General features: G+C 41.8%; 1 long non-coding RNA gene across 2 annotated transcripts; it reads right to left on the reverse strand.

Moving 5' to 3' along the window:
• Positions 1–5,390: 5,390 nt before the first annotated feature.
• Positions 5,391–11,930, reverse strand: LOC123448656. 2 transcript variants are annotated; one of them, XR_006631890.1, is made up of 6 exons: positions 7,312–11,570; positions 7,121–7,209; positions 6,980–7,035; positions 6,730–6,889; positions 6,420–6,510; positions 5,391–5,623 (listed from the first exon to the last, which is right to left on the reverse strand). It is a non-coding gene; the product is annotated as an uncharacterized LOC123448656 (long non-coding RNA). The 2 variants fall into 2 exon arrangements; XR_006631889.1 differs by lacking the exons at positions 6,730–6,889; positions 6,980–7,035; positions 7,121–7,209; positions 7,312–11,570 and adding an exon at positions 11,599–11,930.
• Positions 11,931–21,041: the final 9,111 nt, after the last annotated feature.

Consider the following 21,041-nt stretch of genomic DNA (forward strand, 5'->3'; position numbering starts at 1 on the left):
AAATTTGTCCGACAGTGATACAACCTTAGTGCCGGTGTTGCAATTATATCTCATGACACAAATAATTGCACATTTTTTTTCCTTTTTTGTTATAGATTGTGCTGGCGTAGCCCATTATCCCACGCTAGCACTAGTCCATTTTAATAGCGCTTCGGCCCGGTCAAAGAAAAATTAGGTCACATTTCACTCTCGCCTCTCCCCCGGCCCCTCTCTCTCACCCAACGACCCCGCCACCTCCAGACTTCGCCGCATGTTGCCGCTGGACCAGCACGGCCACCGCCACATCCCGACCCCGGCACATGTCACCACCGGACAACCGTGATTGCTACTATCTCTGGACCAGCAGGTCAGATCTACCTGTTTGGTAGGATCCAATCTCTTGGACTTAAGGTTTTGGTACGAAAAATTTCAGAATTATTTGATCAAGGAAAAATGGCCTTATAGTGCACTTGTCCGTTCTTGCTCTAGTTGTTTAATTATGGTGAATTACATTTTTGTAGGAAAAATTTCTGATCTTTCGTGCAGTAGAGTGCATTATTTAATCTAGGAAAAATTGGTTGGTCAAACTTGGTGCTTAATTATGTTCTAGGGTGTGGCTAGGTCTTAGTAGTTAGAGATTTGATCAAGTTTTAGTCAAATGACATAGTATATAAGAACATAATGGAAAAAATGAAAATAAAAAATGTACAAATCGTGATGCAAGATCAAAGCCATATAGCATTGACTATGACATAACAAATTCTAAGTCGACTAAGACTTGGCCAAACTGTATGTTCTATTTGTTCTCTCTAACCAACAAGAACCAAATAGGATATGCATTTCTTGCAAACGAATTTGAAAGCTAGGAATCAACTTAATGTTTAAATCTTAGTAAATCTGAAAGCAAGGAACCAAAGAGATTAAATCATGCATGTTAGGATCCACTATGCAATGATTCGTAGCACACATATGAGCTTTCAAAATTTTCCATGTGAATGCATGTTATTTTTAAATTTTTCGTCCTAAGATGGTGAGCTTTCATTACAAGTTCTTAGTAATTCTTAGTAATTCTTCATTATGCATGTGAAACCGGCCATATGGCCAATTCATCAAGTAACAAAGAATCGGTGTACGACATGGACAAGCTTAATTAGTGTCTCTTAGAGGATTGGGAGTGGAGCATGAAAAAACTGAAATAAAACAATGTTGAAGTGAAGAACGAAACGGATAGTCTACTCACAGAGGTTGCTAATGCCCTCAATAAGTCAAACAAACTGAGGGAGCTGAGGGATAACTTGATGGAGGATAGGGATAAAGTGAATCTAGAGAAAAAAACAACTTAGGACATAGAGGATTGACCTACACATAGATGTTGCTCACTTCAAAGAATATGGGGAGAGCAATAGGAAGACGATTTACCAGGTGAGGATAATTGTTGAGGAAGAATAGTTTAATTATTTCGGTACCTTTTGTGAAGTTTTAAACTCTGAAGTTTATCACTATGTTCAGTTGATCAGTACTAATGTTTGAACTCTTATTAGGTTTATGAGTATGTTTAATTGATCGGTACCTTTTGTGAAGTTTAAGCTCTTAGTTTCTGAAGTAGCGTTTTTATTATAAAAAAAACAAATTGCTGGCATTTGATAACAATGCACGACAAAGGTAGTATAGATGCATAGATCGTGTTGGCCACGTGGATGCGAGCAACATTTAATATACTGCTAGGGTCCGATCCAACGCAACACTATTTTCTAAGTGTTGTACCATATGGGTGGCATCACGTGTCCATGCTAGCAAGACCATTTTTGCCATACCATAGCTAGACTTTTCTGCACTAGTATGAAGATCAAAAAGAGAGAGAGAAGATGCCATCTAGACACTAGTTATGGACCCGTAGGTCTGTGGTGAACTACTCACACATCATCATGGAGGCAACAAGGTTGTTGTAGATGGCCTCCGTGATTGATTCCCCCTCCAGTAGATTATACTAGAAAAGGCATAGTAAAGGCTTGTAGCGGTGGAAAAATTATTTCAGGTGTCTCTCTATTGGTTTTTTGGTATTTGCAAATATATAGAAGTGGAATTAGGTCATGAGGGCGTCCAAGGGAGTCACGAGCGGGCGTGGCATGCCCTATCCCCTAGGCTCCACATGCAAGCTTGTGGCTCTCTCGTGGCTCGTATGACCTCCTTGTGAAGCTTCTAGGGCAGGTTTATGTCCAAACTAACCCATTTAAAGTTTCATCGTGTTTAGACTTCATTTGGTACTGATTTTGTGAAAAAGCCAAAAGTACGCAAAAAAATCGGAACTAGCACTAGGCACCGATTTAATAGGTTAGTCCGAGAAAATCATATAAAATAGCATATAATTGCATATAAAGATACAAGATTGATAATATAATATCATGAAATAATAATAAAAAAATATAGTTTGGATATGTATCAATAACTGGAGCCACGAGATTTCCATGTTTATGTAAATTTCATAGATATGGCCTACAGGTTAGACGTGACGATGGCAAGCATATATGAAAGACCCCGTACGTGGAGAAGGTGTACCATGCGCGGGACAAGGATCCATAATTTCATGCCACAACGGAATTTTTGAGTTTGGTTCCACAGCAATGTTTTCTAAAACTGTCGCGATGACAATGCTTTCTGAAATTGCCGCCATGAGAGTGTTTTCTAAATCTTTGTCATGAAAACAAATTGGCCATCACAATGATTCAACTGAAGTTGGAGAACATCATGAAGGATTCTCGACACCCATGGCTATACCATATCATGCTTTTATGAAATTCCTAGTATCGTTATTCCTTTGTTGTTTGCACCCTTTGATTGCACAATACTTAATTATTAGGGTTGTCTCTCACTGAAAATATCAAGTTAAAATGTGCTCTTCCCATTGTTTCTATCATCTATAATATGTAGCATTGGACAGTGTGTCATGTCCACATGAGTACAAACGGGTTGTGAAGTATAAGACGGTTGGATGGTGATACCATATATGTAGATAGCACTCAGTTATCTAGAAGTTCAGGTAGAATCATTCTAAGCTTGGTTCATGAAGCATTGAAAGATGAACAAGAGTCAATATGGAAATATGATTGACAAAAGTTTGCGTACCAGTTGAAGTTCACGCCATCAGTGATGTCCACATCAATGGTCGTGAATAAAATGTGTGGAATCACTTAAAATCAATTAGAAGAGGTATTGATTTGAGTGGGAGCATAATAATGAATTAATTAAGTTAATTACTAGTGCAATTAATTTTGAACAATGTCTATGTGTAGTTTGCATTATAGTTGTCGAATAATGGCTCACGGTTTCACCTTTTCTGTCAAAATTGATTAAGCTACTTTTAACATCTGGTTGAACCTTTACGATTGGTAAACATAATGAGAGGATAGTCCTCTAAAGTGCCAGGAAGGATTTTGTGCTACTTCATGTTTAATATATTCTCCTACTAATGCTATGGATGATCAAACTCATGCCCTTTGATCCAAAAGGCTATAATTGCATTATAGTTTGTTTGCTTCCAAGAAACCCAAACTTAAAAATGTTTGGGATAGATATATGTTATTCTTGGACATAAAAAATCTTTTCAAAAATATAAAAGGCTAAAAGATATGTGATATCTAAAGAAGTGTTTTCTTGCAAGTTCTATTGAAAAAGTGAACTATGACTAAAACTGAAATGCATAAGATCCGAAAGAACGCGAGTCATGAGTTGATGGTGAGAACTTAGAGAGAAAGAACAAATCTCAAGGACGTAATGAGACTTACATATCTAGGGAAGTTTGGTGGTAATGCCACTCTTAAAGTTGAATGCTTCTTTTGTGCATAGGAGAAATATTGGAAGAAAAACTTAAGAAGTAAAATGCAAAAAAGAAAACAAGACTCGAATGTCCAGCTCATGTATGAATGTCATACAAGTTATGAGATGTAGAGAGAGTTGGTCAAGTAAAGTATAATTCTTGGGAATTATGATTAAATTGTGTAAAAGTTGATCACAAGGATACCCACTCAATTGCATGTTGTCGCGAATCGATATAAGAACTACTACAGCCTAAATGATCAAATAGTGAGGTTAAAATATCTGATGGAAATTTTGTAAAAGTTACACTACTTCACATCAACATATTTCCTATGTAATTTTATGTCATAATTCATTTTTAGAATTTTTACACTCTAGCATGTTCCCTAGAAGGTACAAGGAGGTTGTTCATGAGAGAACAATAGTAGTTCGATGTTATGAACAAAAAGTTGTACTTCTATTGTGAATAGGATGCATGTTATGTATATAGATAATAAAACTAAACATTCATAACACTAATGCTGAATGAGGCAATACTAACATAATACCACATATGTGTGGTTAGTCACATTCACTATGGGAATCGGTAAGTTTGTCGTCAGGCAAAAACAGATTGCAAAGGCATGTATACAGATGGCATATATTTTGTCGTCTACCAGCACACGACAAAGCATGAAGGCATACTATGAGTGGGGAAAGAGGTTCTTTGCCGTCAGCATTTGGTCGGGCAGAAGGCAAAGATTTTCCCAACAGTATGATTTCTTTGTCGTCAGCTAGTCCGGAAAAGACGGCAAAAAAACACCACATGGAACCGGTCGTTAAAACGGATGGAGTTAGTGTCTTTGCCGTCAGCCTTCATGAGCACAAAACGGCAAAGAATAATCCTTTCCCGTCACACACCAGACATCAAAGAGTAATTCTTTGCCATCAACTCCAGGGCTACTTGACGGCAAAGTGTAATTATTTTTCATCATGCACACGAGATGGCAAAGAGTAATTCTTTACCGTCAGCTATCCGAAACAGCAAACAACAAAGAATACATAACAAACAAAAAAATAAATATCCCCGGCAGTTCCATAACACAACATATATATATATATATCAACACTTCCATAACACAACACACACACACACACACACCAGCAGTTCCATAACACAACATATATATATGTATCAACACTTCCATAACACAGCATATATATATATATATCAACATTTCCATAACACAACATATATATATATATATATACATATCAACACTTCCATAACACAACACACACACACACTTATATATGTATATATCAACACTTCCATAACACAGCATATATATATATATATATATATCAACATTTTCATAACACAACATATATATATATATATAATCAACACATCCATAACACGACATATATATATATATATATCAACACTTTCATAACACAACATATATATATATATCAATAGTTCCATAATACATCAAAAAATCATAGCATATATATAAGCAATTCCGTAACACAGCAAAAATCCACAACATATATATATCAAAGTATTTACCCTGATCCATAGCAAAGATCCGCATCACAGAACCATAACAAAATAATACACAATGAACAAAGATCCGTATATATATAGCATAGTTTCATAACACATATCCATAACATAGTTCCATAACATATATCCATTGCATAGTTCCATAAGAAATATGCATATATAGCATAGTTACATAACAAAGATGATACACAATGAACAAAGCAAGCATCCTATGTAAGATTTGCCACTACATCAAGTGTCTTCATGTCCATACCGTAGTCCAATGAACATCCAGGTGGGAACCTATGAGATGAAATGATCTCTGTCACATTTTGGCACAACAAGAAAAATATCATGCTTGAAATCATCGATATGCCAAAAATAACATGCTTGAAATCATTAATATTTCACATTTATAGTGCCTATGAAACTATATTACAGTTTTTTAGAATCACCAAAATTTTATATTTTACTAGATCTTTTGTTACTGGTGACTTTTGGCACATAGCAATCTATGGCTAGTCTATTAATTTAGAAGTTCTACGTTTTACTGTTCAAGTGAGAAGTAATTTCCATAATGAGTTTTCCTTTTTTGCTTAAAATTAGTTGAGCTGTGGGTAATAATGTGAATATACTCTATGTATGCTTGTAGTGCGTAGTTTGGCCAAATGACGAGAGTACGGGACCTAAGGTCTTTGACTCTTGAAAACAAGTGTTTGGTTATGTAATCTGTTTGCTTTGGTACCATATCTATATCTTAGCATCCCAAGAGATCTTCTGTCGGGGACCTGATATGATGAGATCTTTTATACCAAGTGTCTCTTTTTCTTTATCAAAAATTTATTTCCCTGCTTGTTTCATGAGTATGTTTTGGTTCTACCAAACATGTTTTAAGGGGAATATTGAATTAAAACCAGGTTTGATTCCAATTGAACACTCTAAATCATGAATATCTTCAAGTGGTCTCTAAATCATGAAAATAAATAGCCTCGCTGGTCTCTACCTTAGAAGTTTGATATTCAAGCAAGAATTCATGTAGCTACTTATCTCTACATTGATAAATTTGGGACCTATGTAAATGAGATATGTATGCACTAACCTTAGTCGATCTCAAAGATAAGGAGAACCACCAAGCTTATTGCCACTTGGGCCTGGTGCATGTGAAGAGACATCCATATTCGATCCATGGCCTGATTAATGTTTCATGAAGTATTGCATTGTTAGCAAGACACTCGCACTAAGAAATGCAATAATGGCACTTGCAAGTATAACAGTTAACTAACCGTATGGTTGGGAGTAAAGGCAGGCATACCATTGTGACTATAATAAGCTTGCAAATTATGTTTGAAAAGTGAAGGTTAAGTACTAGTAGTAAAAGGCTACATGTTCTTGGCTATTAAGGAACTAACCTGAAACATCTCAAAATATTGCCTAGTTTGTGCAGCCAATGCCTGCTCCATACTCGCATCAGCCTATCGCCTCTCCTCCACCCTCTTCTCCTCCACGAGTCTCCTCTCCTCTGCCAACCTTGCCTCCAACCTCTCATCTATTCTCCTCCTCCAATCGGGACTACATAATATGGAATTGCAATAGGATCTTCAAATGCAACACTAAGTAAGAATTTCTAAAAGTCATATACAGGAGGACTTGTAAGATCACCTCTATCTCAACCACTAGTGGAGTCTTGCGTTGATATATAGAAGATTTTTGGATACCTAACCGAGTTTAAGCGGGAACGATTGGTGTATTAGACGCACGTAATACCAACTTAAATTCTTCCATCATAAGAAGTCTATATACCTTTTCTCTAAACCAAGAAATGAAACAATAATTGCCGTCTCCATTGCCAGCAAGATGCTCATACTCTTCGAGTGAAACATGCTCGACCCCTTCATTTGAGAATTCGGCAATGAATTTAGTGAGCAATGAAAAATGAGCGGAGTTAGACACAAACATATGAGTAAATGTTACATGATGTACCAAACACTTACTCAATGTATGGCTGCACTTCTTTTAGGTTGGTGAGGATATACAACATAAGCGAGCCCCACTCTTTCAGAGACAAATTCTTTGAACCAGAAGCACCCATAGGTCCGCGTTGCCCTTTGAAGAGGCTGAGCTTCGACTCATGTTTGCGGTCGCCGACATTGTAACGAGACTTCGCATTATGTAAGCTTGGAATGTTGGCCGCATAGCATGATGTCGTGAAGTTTGTCACCTCTTCAGCCAAGAATACCTCGGCTATGGATGCTTCAATTCTACATTTATTTTTGCATTTAGCTCGAAGAGTCTTTTGCATTCTCTCAACTCCAAAGCACCAACGATTCTGCACACGGCCACCCAATCTTGCCTCATATGGGAGATGTAAAAGCATATGTTCCATCGGATTAAAGAAGCCTGGTGGAAATATCTTCTCTAGCTTGTAGAGTAACTCAGATGCCCGTTTTTTCATGTCACCATTCATAGTAGGAGATACTTCTTTAGCACAATAAACACAGAAGAAATAGCTAAGCTCTTCCAATACTTCCCAATCATTCAGGGATATAGCCTCGAATCATCACTGACATTAACCGCTTAAGCCATATGTGCCAATCATGATTCTTCATCCCATTGAGCTTCAATTTATCAAGATTCATTGCCCTCATTAGATTCGCTGTATACCCATCGGGGAACAACAAAGTTTTGAACCACATGAGTATCTCCTTCTGTTGTTACCTTGTAAGAACAAACCTAGACCGTGGCGTTGTCCAATTTTTCCGGTCTTTGGGTTGCCGCAAGTTTTGTTTGGGTCTATCACATAGCCTCATTAGATCTAGTCTAGCCTTAGTATTGTCCTTTATCTTCTCAGTAATGTTCAACAATGTGCAAAAATGTCCTCGGCGATAATCTTTTCAGTGTGCATTACATCAATGTTATGTGGAAGCTCGAGCTGGTGGAAGTAGGGGAGATCCCAGAAGCATGGCTTATGAGTCCATGCGTGTTCTACATTATATCCCAAGAAATATCCTGGTCGGTTGTGATCAGGCTGGAGAGCGTTTAGTTGATCACAAATCTATTCACATGTCATCTCAGGTGGTGCCGAGTGTTGGACAACTTCACCTTTCATGAAGTTCTTCATGTCTTGTCTGAATGGATGGTCAGGCGATAAATGTTGTTTGTGGGAATCTAAGCAAGAATACGTGCGACCATGTTTGCAACCAACGACACTGAAGTTTTGCCTTGCATCTGGGGCATGGGAACCTCCCATGCACATACCACCCCATGAAAAGTGAGAACGCTAATAGGTCATGCATTGAGTGCTTGTACCAAACATGCATTCTGAAAATTTTCTTGCTAGCAGCATCGTATGTCTGTATCCCATTCACCCAAGCTTATTTCAAGTCATCTATCAGCGGCTGCAGGTACACATTTGTATTCTTCCTCGGATACTTGAGCCGTGGAATTATCAGCGATAGGAATATGTGCATGCTTTGCATTAGGACATCTGGGGTGGTTGAGGGGAAAACAAACACATGCCAACAGCTATATATCTTTGAGACAAAACCAAACGGATTGAACCCATCAAGTCAGATGGAGACTCGTCCATTCCTTGCCACTTTTGCTTTCTCAGGATGTAATCGATCAAAATTCTGCCATGCTAGGGCACAAGACGGATGTGTCAACATTGGTCTCCCATGATCATCATTGTCACGTCTTATCCCATATTTGTGCCATACCATATGTTCAGTTGTATCTTCATTCAAGTAAAGTCGTTGAATTCTTGGAGGGATTGGAAGATACCAAAGAACATTTGCATGGAATTTGGCATGCTTCTTCGTACCATCACTAGGGACTCTCTCGATATAACTACACGAGCCGCACTTGCCATAGTACTTGTCGCCTGCATACTCTTCTGTAAATAATAAACATCCGTTTGGGCAAAGCGTGTATCTGCTCATACGACATCTTAAGTGCACGTAGGGTTTCTTCACTTTGTACCAACTTTTAGGCAGTTTGTGACCTTTAAGGAGAGAGCGACTCCAAGAGGTCATCATTGAATTAAAGTTATCTCTGCTCATGTTGGACTGGGTCTTCAAAGACATTGCTTGTCCAATGGCATCCAGCTGGCACAGATGTGACTAGTCGTGAAGAGGTTGTTGTGACGAATTCAGCAATTCTAAGAATACCCTCACAGACTCTTCTGGTTCTTCCTCCGATCCCACATCACGTGCATCATTGAAGTCAGCTACATTGTCATGGATCCCGGTACCATTATCGTCGGCGCGCCGATGCACCGCCTCCTCTCTGCTACGTTCAATCTCGCCATGAAAGGTTCACGGGGTATACCCAAACTTAAGCCCATACTTCTGCATGTAAACACATCGTGTTCTTTGACTGTTCTCTATGGTTTTCGCAATCGAAACAGGGACACCAAGTTTTTCTCTTGCCACTAGAAAATGTTGCCTCTACGAATTCATTGGTCTTGTCCACCCACTCAGTGGTCATGCCAGCCTGACTAGGGTGGCCAGTGTACATCCACTCATGATCATCTATACTGGTACTTGCAAAATGTTGATAAGACACAAAATCATTTGAATGCACAAAATATAACATAAGATGACGCTAAGCAATCACATATAATACATCTGGCAAGATTAATTAAATCGAATATGATAATAAATTATTTATTACCAGGCCATAATATAAAAAAATTGCTACCTCGTAGGCCAACCTCATGTTTGAGGGAGCATACTAATAAACTATATTTTGAAGGGAAAGGCTTACGTACACACTGGTGTTACTAGTAATTTGTACATGATTTGCACGTCATCTTATTATGCAAAAACATGCTAGTAAATTAGCTTTTGAGATGACTATTGAGATGGAGAACTCATTCTCCTAAATGGAGGCCCTAATGCTCATAACATGGACGGAGACGGTAGGTGTGTAAAGGTGCAAACTTATGGCAGCCGGTCCTCGGTGGGAGCATGATTTTAACAATGGTCGGCAGTGCATTGATATCAATTGGATCTACTTCCATTGAAATTTAAATTTGGTTGGGTCAAATAAAAAGTTGCCTGCACTATAACTACTAAATGTGCTTTAGACATGACAAAAAATTATACGCAATACGACATGACGAAAAGTTGCCTGCACTATAACTCACATCTCAATCTCAACCTATCTACAACTCCACATCTCTTTCACGTATGAAATAATAAAATGGAAAAAAACTCACATCTCAATATCAATCCATCTACAACTCCATGTCTATTTGACGATTGGAAAAATAAAAGGGAAAACGCTCATCTCAATCTATCTACAGCTCTACATACGGCCTTTTCCTGTCCCTGTTGGAAAAGTAAAACCTGCAGCAGACTATACTCGACCTCGATTCCGTTTCATTATGGTAGCACATAATTATTCCTATTACTGGTATCATGTTGTATGGTTACTTAGTCTGATATTTCTAAATACCACTATTTTCTCTTGACTCGATAGAAGCATTCCCAGAACAACTATGATGCATTTTTTGCACTTGAAAGTGAAAATGCTACAACTAGGTAAATCTACGTAAACGACTTACGCAACCTTATTAAATTCTCCCCAACGCCACCCTGAATTCAACTATAAGGAAAGGTAGACGCTAATCCTATCCTAACTAATTACAACCACATCAATACGTAACCTTAATTACGTAGTTGCACCTTCCTCTCCCAACCAGTAGCTACATTTTGAGCGAGCACTAGAATATTTCATTCAGGTTATACCAGCATAGATAACAAATATTTATGGAAATGGAGATCAAATTGCTCCAGTAACCAAATTTTGTGCTCTTTAAACATATTGTAAATGGTCACCCACATAAAAGGTCAGACCTATGTATAAGAAAATAAGCAATGTATTTGGTGGCTCTACATCCTACCCAAATGAGACCAACAAACATAATCTTAGGGAAAGTCTTCATGGATAATTGGATCTTCATGTAATGAACTTTGTCCAATATAATGTGACACTTTGTTATCTGAAAACTTAATAGATGATGATTTTGAGTGAATTATATTTATACTTTATTTTTCCAATATCAATGTGCATATACGTATATGCTTCGCACACACCTCAATTATAGTTCTTCATATCAGAAAGCACAATTTTTCCATAATGCAGATAGAAATAAAATATTAGAAAATCGGCCAAGCACGGGTTGACGAATACTGGATACTAATTTCCATATCCAGAGAAACATTTTTATACAAACTATCAACGGAAATAATTTCCTTTCAGATTCTTGATCTCACCTTGAAGGCACTGTCGGCCTCGATCTTTGGGGGCGGCAGGCGGCGAACGACAGGGAGGCACGGACCGACAGGGAGGCTCGCGGTGGGGTGGGAACGGAGCCCCACCGGAGTTATCCCCTAGCCATCTTGCAGCGACCAACCACTGTGGCCGCGGCGATCAGGGAGGGCCGAGGTGGCGACCGGGGAGTGATGAGGCAGCGACCAGGGAGGACGGAGGCGGTGACCCGGGAGGGCGAAGGCGGTGGCCGGGGAGGGCGGCGGCGGCAAGGGAGGGGCCGGCGACCGACGAGGGCTTGCGGGTCCTATGCTCTCGTGTCTGAGCTCGCGGTCCGCTCGTGTGAGAGAGAGAGGGGCCGCGGGATATTTTGGGTGGGTGGGTGGCGTGTGTGGCGTTGGGTTTTTTTTCCTTTGTCGTCATGGATGCACAAAGTAGACGGCAAAGCAGCCCTCTTTGCTTTCAGCTGGACGAAATTCAAGACGGCAAAATGTATGCCCATTTAGGATCGTTTGATAGGCCCGTGGATAATCTGATATAGAGGAGGAAGACAGCAAAGATGGAAAAAAATTCCGTCAACTACCCAACTAGTTCACGGCAAACCTGTCTTTGTTGTGAAGTTTTCTTTGCCGTCTTCTTTATGTCACTTTCGCCATCTGTCTTTCTTTGCTGTCTGCTTTACATCACTTTCTTCGTGTGTCTTTCTTTGATGTCTGCTCCAAGATAGTAAAATAATCTTTGCCGTCTCCCATGATGATAAGCTGACGGCAAAGTATTTCACAGTAGGCAAAATAACTGTTTTCCATAGTAATTAGAGAAACCCGCATGGAGAAATTCCATAGTGATAGATTTTGAACTCATCTTATTTGTATCATCTCACACTTGCAACTTTCATCCAAATAGTGAATTAAACTAGAATTCCTATCATATTTCATAAAGAACGGGCAATAAAACGAATTGAAACATTCATATCAATGTGTTTAGTCCAATAAGTGTTCTTGCAAGCACTGGATTTATCTATCTTTAAAGATAAATTAATAGATTTGAGACATAAATATGATCCTTTCAAATATTTCAAAATGTTTTAAGAATGAGGTAGGAATTATTGTAACAAGAGAGTTATGGTTCTACAATTAGATTGCAGAAAAAAAACATGAGTAACAAGTTTAGCTTGTCTGATGAGCTATTAAAAGAATTTTATAGCTGGCACCTCTGAGAACACTACTAAGACTAGAGTGTTTTGAGTAGTTGTAATAAAGCTATGTTGGACAAGGAAAGATCAAAAACATGACATTTGGGTATTTGATCTGGGTTGGTCGTAGACCTTATTTCGCACTAACCATCTACGTGGGAGGACTTATGCATACTCGACGTCGTGGTATCAGCCGAACCTCTTCACACGCCAGCAATGCAGCGGCGCGCACCCGAGTGGTCTGGATATACATCGCGCTTGTAATAAGGGGTGCTAGGACTGACCTCGGCCATCCATGTATCATGCAGGAGTGCAAAGGGTGATGGGCCCATGACCCCTCCATGCTTAGGATTTAAACCGGCGGGCTGGCCTCTCTGTTGAGTCTAGGTGGGGCTGCGACGTGTCAATGTTCCGAGGCCGGGCATGACCTAGGAAAGTGTGTCCGGCTAGAGTTTATCGCGCGTGACGGGTAATATGTTGTGCACCCCTGCAGGGAAGAACTTATCTATTCGAAGAGTCGTGTCCACGGTTACAGGACGACTTGGAGTTGTGCCCCGATCCTATACAACTACAATTGTTACTTAAGTGAATGTTGCTCTGGGATTGCTTCCTCGCAGGGAGTCGGGGGAGAGGAATCTCTAGGCGTGACCTCATATTAATATTGTTGCAACAATATGACTATTATTTGTGTTACCTGTTCTACTCTCGTCTATTGATGCAAGACCCTTGAAGATGCTAGTCTTCGATAGGACTAGGCCTTCCATCTCTTTCTCGCATTGCTGCAGTCAGTCCACATATAGACCCTTCCTTTGATACTGATGCATACTTAGCATAGTTCTGATGTCAGTCTTGCGATTACTCTCGATGAGTACTCACCGTTGCTTTTCTGCCCCTTTTCCCCTTTATCCGTTGCTACGACCAGATGATGGAGCATAGGAGATGGAGTATCCCGCCGACGACGACTGCTACACCCGACGGTGCCTACTACTACGTGAAGGCCGGTGAAGACCAGGAGTAGTTAGGAGGCTCCTAGACAGGAGGCCTCGCCTCGTTCGATCGTTGTATCTTTTGTGCTAGCCTTCTCTAAGGCCCCCCATGTTTAATGTGTGTACTCATATATTTGTTGCTTCCGCTGACTCATGTGTTTATCGAGCTTCTGTATTCTAGCCCTCGAGACCCCTGGCTTGTCATATGAATCTTGTATGTTTTATTTGTGACTATAGTTGTGTTGTGATATCTTCCCGTGACTCCTTGAGCTTGGTTGTATGCATTTCCGTGTATGATTAGCGTACGATCAAACCGAGGGCGTCACACCTTAGCTTCAATCCCACGCTACGACACAAAGAACATGAGGATCTTGCTAGATAGGACTGCAAACACGCACTTCTGAGGGTTGAGCTTCAAGTTGATCTTATGCAAGTTCGTAAAATTTTCTTGTAAGACTTGAATCAACATGGTCTTGTCCTTGGTTTTGACTACTATGTCGTCCATATATGCCTCCACATTTATGTGTAGTTGTGGCTCAAAACCATTATGTACAACCCTTCCATACATTGAACTGTCACTCATCATCCCGAAAGGCATACTCTTAAAGTAGTATGTGCCACATGGGATGATGAATGCGATTCTCTATTCCTCTTCCTTGGCCATGAAAATCTGATGATAGCCAGAATAGGCATCAAGGACGGAAAGCAAATGGTAGTCGGTGATGGAGTCCACTATGTCATTAATGTGCGGCAAGGGAAAGGGGTCTTTTGGATAGGCTTTATTGGTATCAGTAAAGTCGATGTGAAGCATCCACTTCTGGTTTGCCTTCCGCACTACCACTAGATTTTCTAGCCATATGGGGTGAATCACACCTCTGATCAGGCATGCTTCTTCTAATTTCTTGATTTCTTCGGCAACAAACTCTTGTCGCTCCAGCGCTTGCTTCTTGACCTTTCATTTGACGGGGCATGTGTGAGGACAAACGACAAGGTGGTGCTCAATCATCTCCCTGGGAACGCCGGGGATGCCAGATGGCTTCCATGCAAACACATCGACATTCGACCACACGAAGGAGACGAGCGCGCTTTCCTATTTGTTGTTGAGGGTGGCACTTATGGTGAATGTGTCACCCTTGCAGTCTTCCCGCGTAGCCACTTGCTTCGTCATGGGGATGGTCACCTTGCTTTTCTTGCTCCGGCGGCAGAGCTCTATAGCAAGTCCTTTTTGGGTGTGGTGCACTATGGTGCACTTTCCGGGTTCCTCGTGAGGAGCCTTTCCAAAACTCTTGTTCTTTTTACCCTCGGGAGCTTTGTCGTCAATAGGAAGTTCCTTGTCAGGAGATGGTGCGGATGCCTCCGGTAGAGCTTGTTCGTGTAGAGAACTGCATTCTTCTTCTTATCGACATGGACTGCGATGATGCACATTGGCCCTGTTATTTTCAAGGTAATGTATGCATAGTGTGATGTTGCCATGAACTTTGCTAGAGCTGTGCGGCCCATGACTCCGTTGTATTGCAGCGGAATCTTGGCGACATCAAAGGTAACCTTCTCCGTCCTGAAGTTGAGATTGCTGCCAAACGTCACCGGTAGAGTTATCTTTCCATTTGGTTCACTTCTTCGTGGGTTGATCCCCTGGAATTTCCCCATTGGATTGAGATCCATGTCACGGATCTATAGCCGCATGATCACGTAGGGGTAGATCAAGTTCAAGCCGGCCCCAACTCAACTAGGATCTTAGTCACTTGGAGGTTGCGTACTGTTGGTGAAACCAACTGCGGCAAGCACCCAAGAGCAATACTGCGGTCACGGTGGTCTTTGGTGTCGAACATGATGGGCGTCTTGGACCATTTGAGGGGGTTTTGTGCCTCCACGGTCGGTTCTGCTGCATTGATCTCACATGCCCACTTCTAGAACTGACGATGAGAGGAGTGCAAAGATGTGCCTTCGTCAATGCACAATGCATCCACTACCTTCTGGAACTCTTGGCTCTCAGATCCTTCTTCATCCTCAACATCACAGTCCTCATCATCAGATTTCTTGTCGCGGCCCAAGCAGGTTTATCCTTCTACTGCTTAGCCTTGTCGTGGTGACCATCGCGGGCGCCATGGTTCTTCTTGCCAAAATCATCGGTGCCATCTTGGCCTTTCTCCTTGCCCCGCCTTTCACACTCCTGCTTCTGCTCTCGGCAAGCTAATTGACTTGGTGACACTCGGTGATGTTGTGTCCTTTAGTGAGGTGGATCTTGTAGTAAAGCATGTCGTGCTTCTCACCTGTTGCGGCTTTGACGTTGCCTGTCGGAGTACAACAATCTATCGGACCTATGGGGGCTCTTTTTCAGTTCAGTTGTGGGGACCTACGGGCGCAAGATCATCACCAATTCATGCACGCTTGAGGTTTTAGACACGTTCGGGCCACTCGGGAGCATAAAATCCTACATCCTTGGAGTCCTGGATTATACGAGTACAAAGTACACGAGCGCACCAGCCTAGGAAGGATGCTCTAGGAGTGCGGCTATGCGTGCAAATGAACAAGGTGTCAACCTTTGTAAAAGTATCCATGGACCTACTTTTATAGATCTAGGGGCTACCAAAGTGCCTAAAATGGTCATTACACAGGGTAAACAGTAGATCCTATAGCTACCAAAATTACTGATATGAGATATAGTGGTAAATACTTAACCCTAAAGGATTAGGACAAGCGTGTTAAATGCATCGTGAGGTGTCACGCTAGCGATGACTCCCGGCAAGGATCGCCTCTCCTTCTGTGTTGTTTGCCCAGCTACATTCTATTCTTATGCCATGCTACAGGACAAGTGTCACTAAAATTGTTGTAAATCTACCAAACTGTCATGCGTCTTGACAAGTTCTACCCAACCGCCTACCCGCTTGACACCTAGGTGATGTAGACAATCAGCCTGATGATGTGCAACGACGGCTCGGTAGTGGGGACCCTGTCGGGCATGCCTCCTTCCGAGCAATCTCCGCCAATAAGGAGGCTTGTCGGTCTCTCTGATCTTTGATTGGTGATGTTTGGAGGTTGGTGCTCGCCCGACAAGGTCTTTTTTGGCCAGAGGTCATGGTCGTCTGTGCACAAGTCATGGTGCTAAAGACTCTATTCTTTAGTACACCGATAGGAGCCCCTGGGCCTAGACCACACTCGAATGTGTGACGCTATAGGGCTAGGCCCAAAGTAGTGCAGAGATACATGTGGCCGCATTTTCTTACACTTATGATGACTTTTACTGCCTTTCCCCATGATGTGCACTAAATGTGGGTCATGAGTGTGGTGGAACAATGTCCTCCAAGGGGGCACGCCTAAAAAGCCATAGCAGTTTGGACTAAGAGAGGTGATCCTTGCGTCTTCCACCCATAAAATAAAGGGGATTCGCAAGTGCGTTGCTCATCCCAACCGCATTTCCTCTGATCTCCTGCCTCTCCTGCTTCTTCTTCCTATAGCACACAACCCCCGGATCATTCCTTCATCTTTGTTGCTGCCCATCACTGAGCCTGCTATAACGCCCAAGCTCGCATCATCCAATGTCGTTTTCTGACACGCGAAGAAGGCCAAGAAGGTGGTCAGCACCGACACGCCAGCGAGGAAGGAGGGATTGGCGGCGAAACGAAGGAAATGTTCCATCTTGTATCCCTCGGTGCAGGCAGGGAGCAACCTCATCTCAAGGTATTCTCTGATGTGCTAGAAAGTGACCAAGGCGCATCCCACGCCAGTGGTGATCTCACGCGATTCTTAGCCCAACGCATAGAAGTAGCTGTTCTTTGTGGCGTGCTTCTACTACGGACTGGTTCCCCCTTTTCCCCCCTTCTGTGTATCTCTAATGTTGACCTATGGCTTCATTCTATTAGAGTTCATGCCAAACAAGATGACCACTCTGTCAGTCTTCGCCCATTTGTGAGAGGGCTACATAGGGATAGTTCCCAATGTATCTCTCTTTCGCCATTTTTTCTTTCCATGCATAAGGGGTGATGCTCGCTTTGGCAGCGTCACATGGATCCCCCACTCCACTCACAAGGTGGTGTACCCTCCCGGCAACCTGAACAAGAAGTGGGAAGAATGGTGGGCAGAGTGGTGTTACATCATTGACAAGGAGCCCCTAGTGTTCTGCACAACCTGGAAGTCCAAGTGTGTGTGCGATGAGAAGTGGAGTGCCTTCACCCCAGATGTCAAGAAGTTGTACATCGACATGATGCGCATGCTCCACCTAAATTCTCCACCTATCTAGGAGAGGGGATAATTCGCCTGGGAATATGTCAGCGCCGCTGATATTATGCGACTGCATCCAGGGTCGACGTCAACTTGATGTTCTTGTAGCTTTTTCCTTAATCCACTAGCTCTTCCGCCCCGACGGAAAGTTCAAGCTCCCACCAACCGGCATCCCGCTCTGCAACAATTCGCCAAAGATTCAATCTTCCAGATGATGTTGGAGTACAACACGCAAGGGGTTGACCCCACATGGACTCTGCCGGCGCAAGCGCTTGTGCAGGCGTGGTTTGACAACTTTACAGAGGTGCACGTCAGGGATGAATGATCGTTGATCTACGACACCACCGGTTATGAGATTGAATTCATCGGCTGGCATGTCGTGGAAGCAGGTTTTGGCGTGGGTGGTGGCAGTTCGGGTGCCGCCGAGCTTGATGAAGATGAGGAGGATGTCGGTGGAGAGGAAACAATGGCATCATACCACCTGGAGGGGCCCGTCGGTGTTGAGGACACCGGGGCTGCCGGGGGCAGGGGTGTCAAGGCTCCCATGGAGCAGGAATACGAGGAATTCCATGTCCACAACATCTCGACGAAGAAGACTCGCAGGCTTCGTAAGGACGACACCAGTGAACCGGTCCATCACACTCTGCCTCCATAGGTCTTGGACGAGCAGGAGGAGGAGGACCCTGCTACCGACATTTCTCGATTGTTGTGGACGTGGCGAACCATTGCGAAGCACGCGGCAAGCGCTTCCGCCCATCCAACCAGGCCCACGAGCTCCACCGCACCAATGACGCATTCCAGGGTGCTTACTCCACCACCAGCTCCCACCGACCACCACAAAGGGACGTGGAATTTGTTCACCTTCAGCTCGGGTGAAGAGTAAGATGAGTAATCATTGATTCTTGTATTTTGCTTCAATTCTTGTCTCCATTTTTTTGAGCTTTGTTGTCCTTATTGGTATCGCAGGGACAAGGAGAACCTAGCGCAGCGGATGGCCAGAAGGGTGAACCATGCACCCGCTACCACTACAGGAATCAACTTCTTTGTCCTCTGCCAAAGCAGACGAGAAAGGGGTGTTCCACTCTCGGCAAAGGCCTTTGCCGTCAGCCTCCTGTCGACAAAACTTCTAGGACTATTATCGTCGGTAAAGGCCCTTCTTTGTTGTCTGCCTGGATAAAGCGGACGGCAACAGAGTTTTCCGTAAGCCAGAGGTGTAGCAAACGACAAAGGTGTTTAGACGGCAGCCAACATGCAACTACTCCTTTAGGTGGCTAACGGAGTATTTGTTGTCGGCATTCTTTAAGGTCTTTGATGTCTGCCTTCTTTAAGCTCTTTGTCGTCTGCTTTTTAAAAACCTGCACCATCTGCCTTCCTTAAAACCTTCGTCGTGTGTCTTCTTTAAAACCTTTGTCGTCTACCTTCTTTAAAACCTGCGCCATCTGCCTTCTTTAAAACCTTTGTCGTGTGCCTCCTTTAAAACCTTTGACGTCTACCTTCTAGGGCAGCAGACGGCAAACTACCCATATGGGTCAGCCGCCTGTTCCCCAGTTTGCAGACCTGTCTGTCACGTGGCCCCTTTGGCATCTGCCAGCTGATGGCAAAGGCCTTTGCCATCAGCTGGCAGACGATGAAGAGCCCATATTGTCACTGTTTTATTTATGTTATGTTATTTCACACCACATATATATAGTTCACAGCACATATATGATATATAGTTCATAGCACATATATATAGTTCACAACACATATATGATATACATATAAAGTTCATCAATGCCATTTGTTCATCAATCACATCACATAGATCGGAAGAACCAACATACAAAGTTTTACACTATTCATCCATATATACATACATATAGTTCCACATTATGCATCAACTCAAATGAAAACAAAAACTAAACCACTCCATCTATGCCAGTTTCGATGTAATAAATCTAATCTGCAAAATGGGAATAAGAAAGTTAGAAGAAGAAGAACAATATATGACATTTTTGAGATTATTATGTCATTTTGGAGGAAAATGAGCAAAGCATATGAACTTTTTGAGCTAACCAAGTATATTATGCCATTTTTGACCTAAGATAATTACGTCATTTTGGATGACAATAAGCTAACTATCTGACATTCATGATGTAACAAATGTTCTTATGCCATTTTTGACCCAATTAAGATAATTATGTCATTTTAGAGGAAAACAAACTAAGTATATAACATTTATGAGCTTACCAAGGTTCTTATGCCATTTTAAGATTATTATGTCATTTAGGAGGAAGATACGCTAAGTTATGAGCTAACCAAGGTACCTGTGATATTTTTGACCTAACTAAGCTAATTGTCTCATTTTGGAGCTAAATTAGCTAATTATGTCATTTTGGAGCTAAATTAGGTAATTATGTCATTTTGGAGCTAAATTAGCTAATTATGTCTTTGTTGTGTAAAATAAGGTAAGGAGAAGAAGAAAGAGGAGAATAAAGATGAGGAGAAGGAAAAGGAGGAGGAGAAGAAGAAGAAGAAGAAGAAGAGGAAGAAGAAGAAGAAGAAGAAGAAGAAGAAAAAGGAGGAAGGGGAGGAGGAGAAGACCACGAAGAAGAAGAATGAGAGGAAGAGGAAGAGGATGATTACTATACTTTTCTTATTTTGATCTTATTATGTCATTTAGGAGAAAGATGCGCTAAGTTATGAGCTAACCAAGGTTCTTGTGATATTTTTTTACGTAACTAAGCTAACTATGTCATTTTGGAGCTAAAGTAGCTAATTATGTCATTTTGGAGCTAAATTAGCTAATTATGTCATTTTGGAGGATAAGTAGCTAAGTACGTCTTTGTTGGAATAATAACCTAAGGAGAAGATGAAAGAGGAGAACAAAGAGGAGAAGGAGAAGAAGAAGAAGAAGAAGAATAAGGACGGGGGAGGAGGAGAAGAAGAAGAAGAAGAAGGAGAAGGAGGAGGAGGAGGAGGAGGAGGAGGAGGAGGAGAAGAAGAAGAAGAAGAAGAAGAAGGAGAAGGAGAAGAAGAAGAGGAAGAGGATGATTACAATAGTTTTCTTATT

This window comes from Hordeum vulgare, chromosome 4H (genome assembly GCF_904849725.1).
Source record: "Hordeum vulgare subsp. vulgare chromosome 4H, MorexV3_pseudomolecules_assembly, whole genome shotgun sequence".
In the NCBI taxonomy this organism is placed as follows: Eukaryota; Viridiplantae; Streptophyta; class Magnoliopsida; order Poales; family Poaceae; genus Hordeum; species Hordeum vulgare.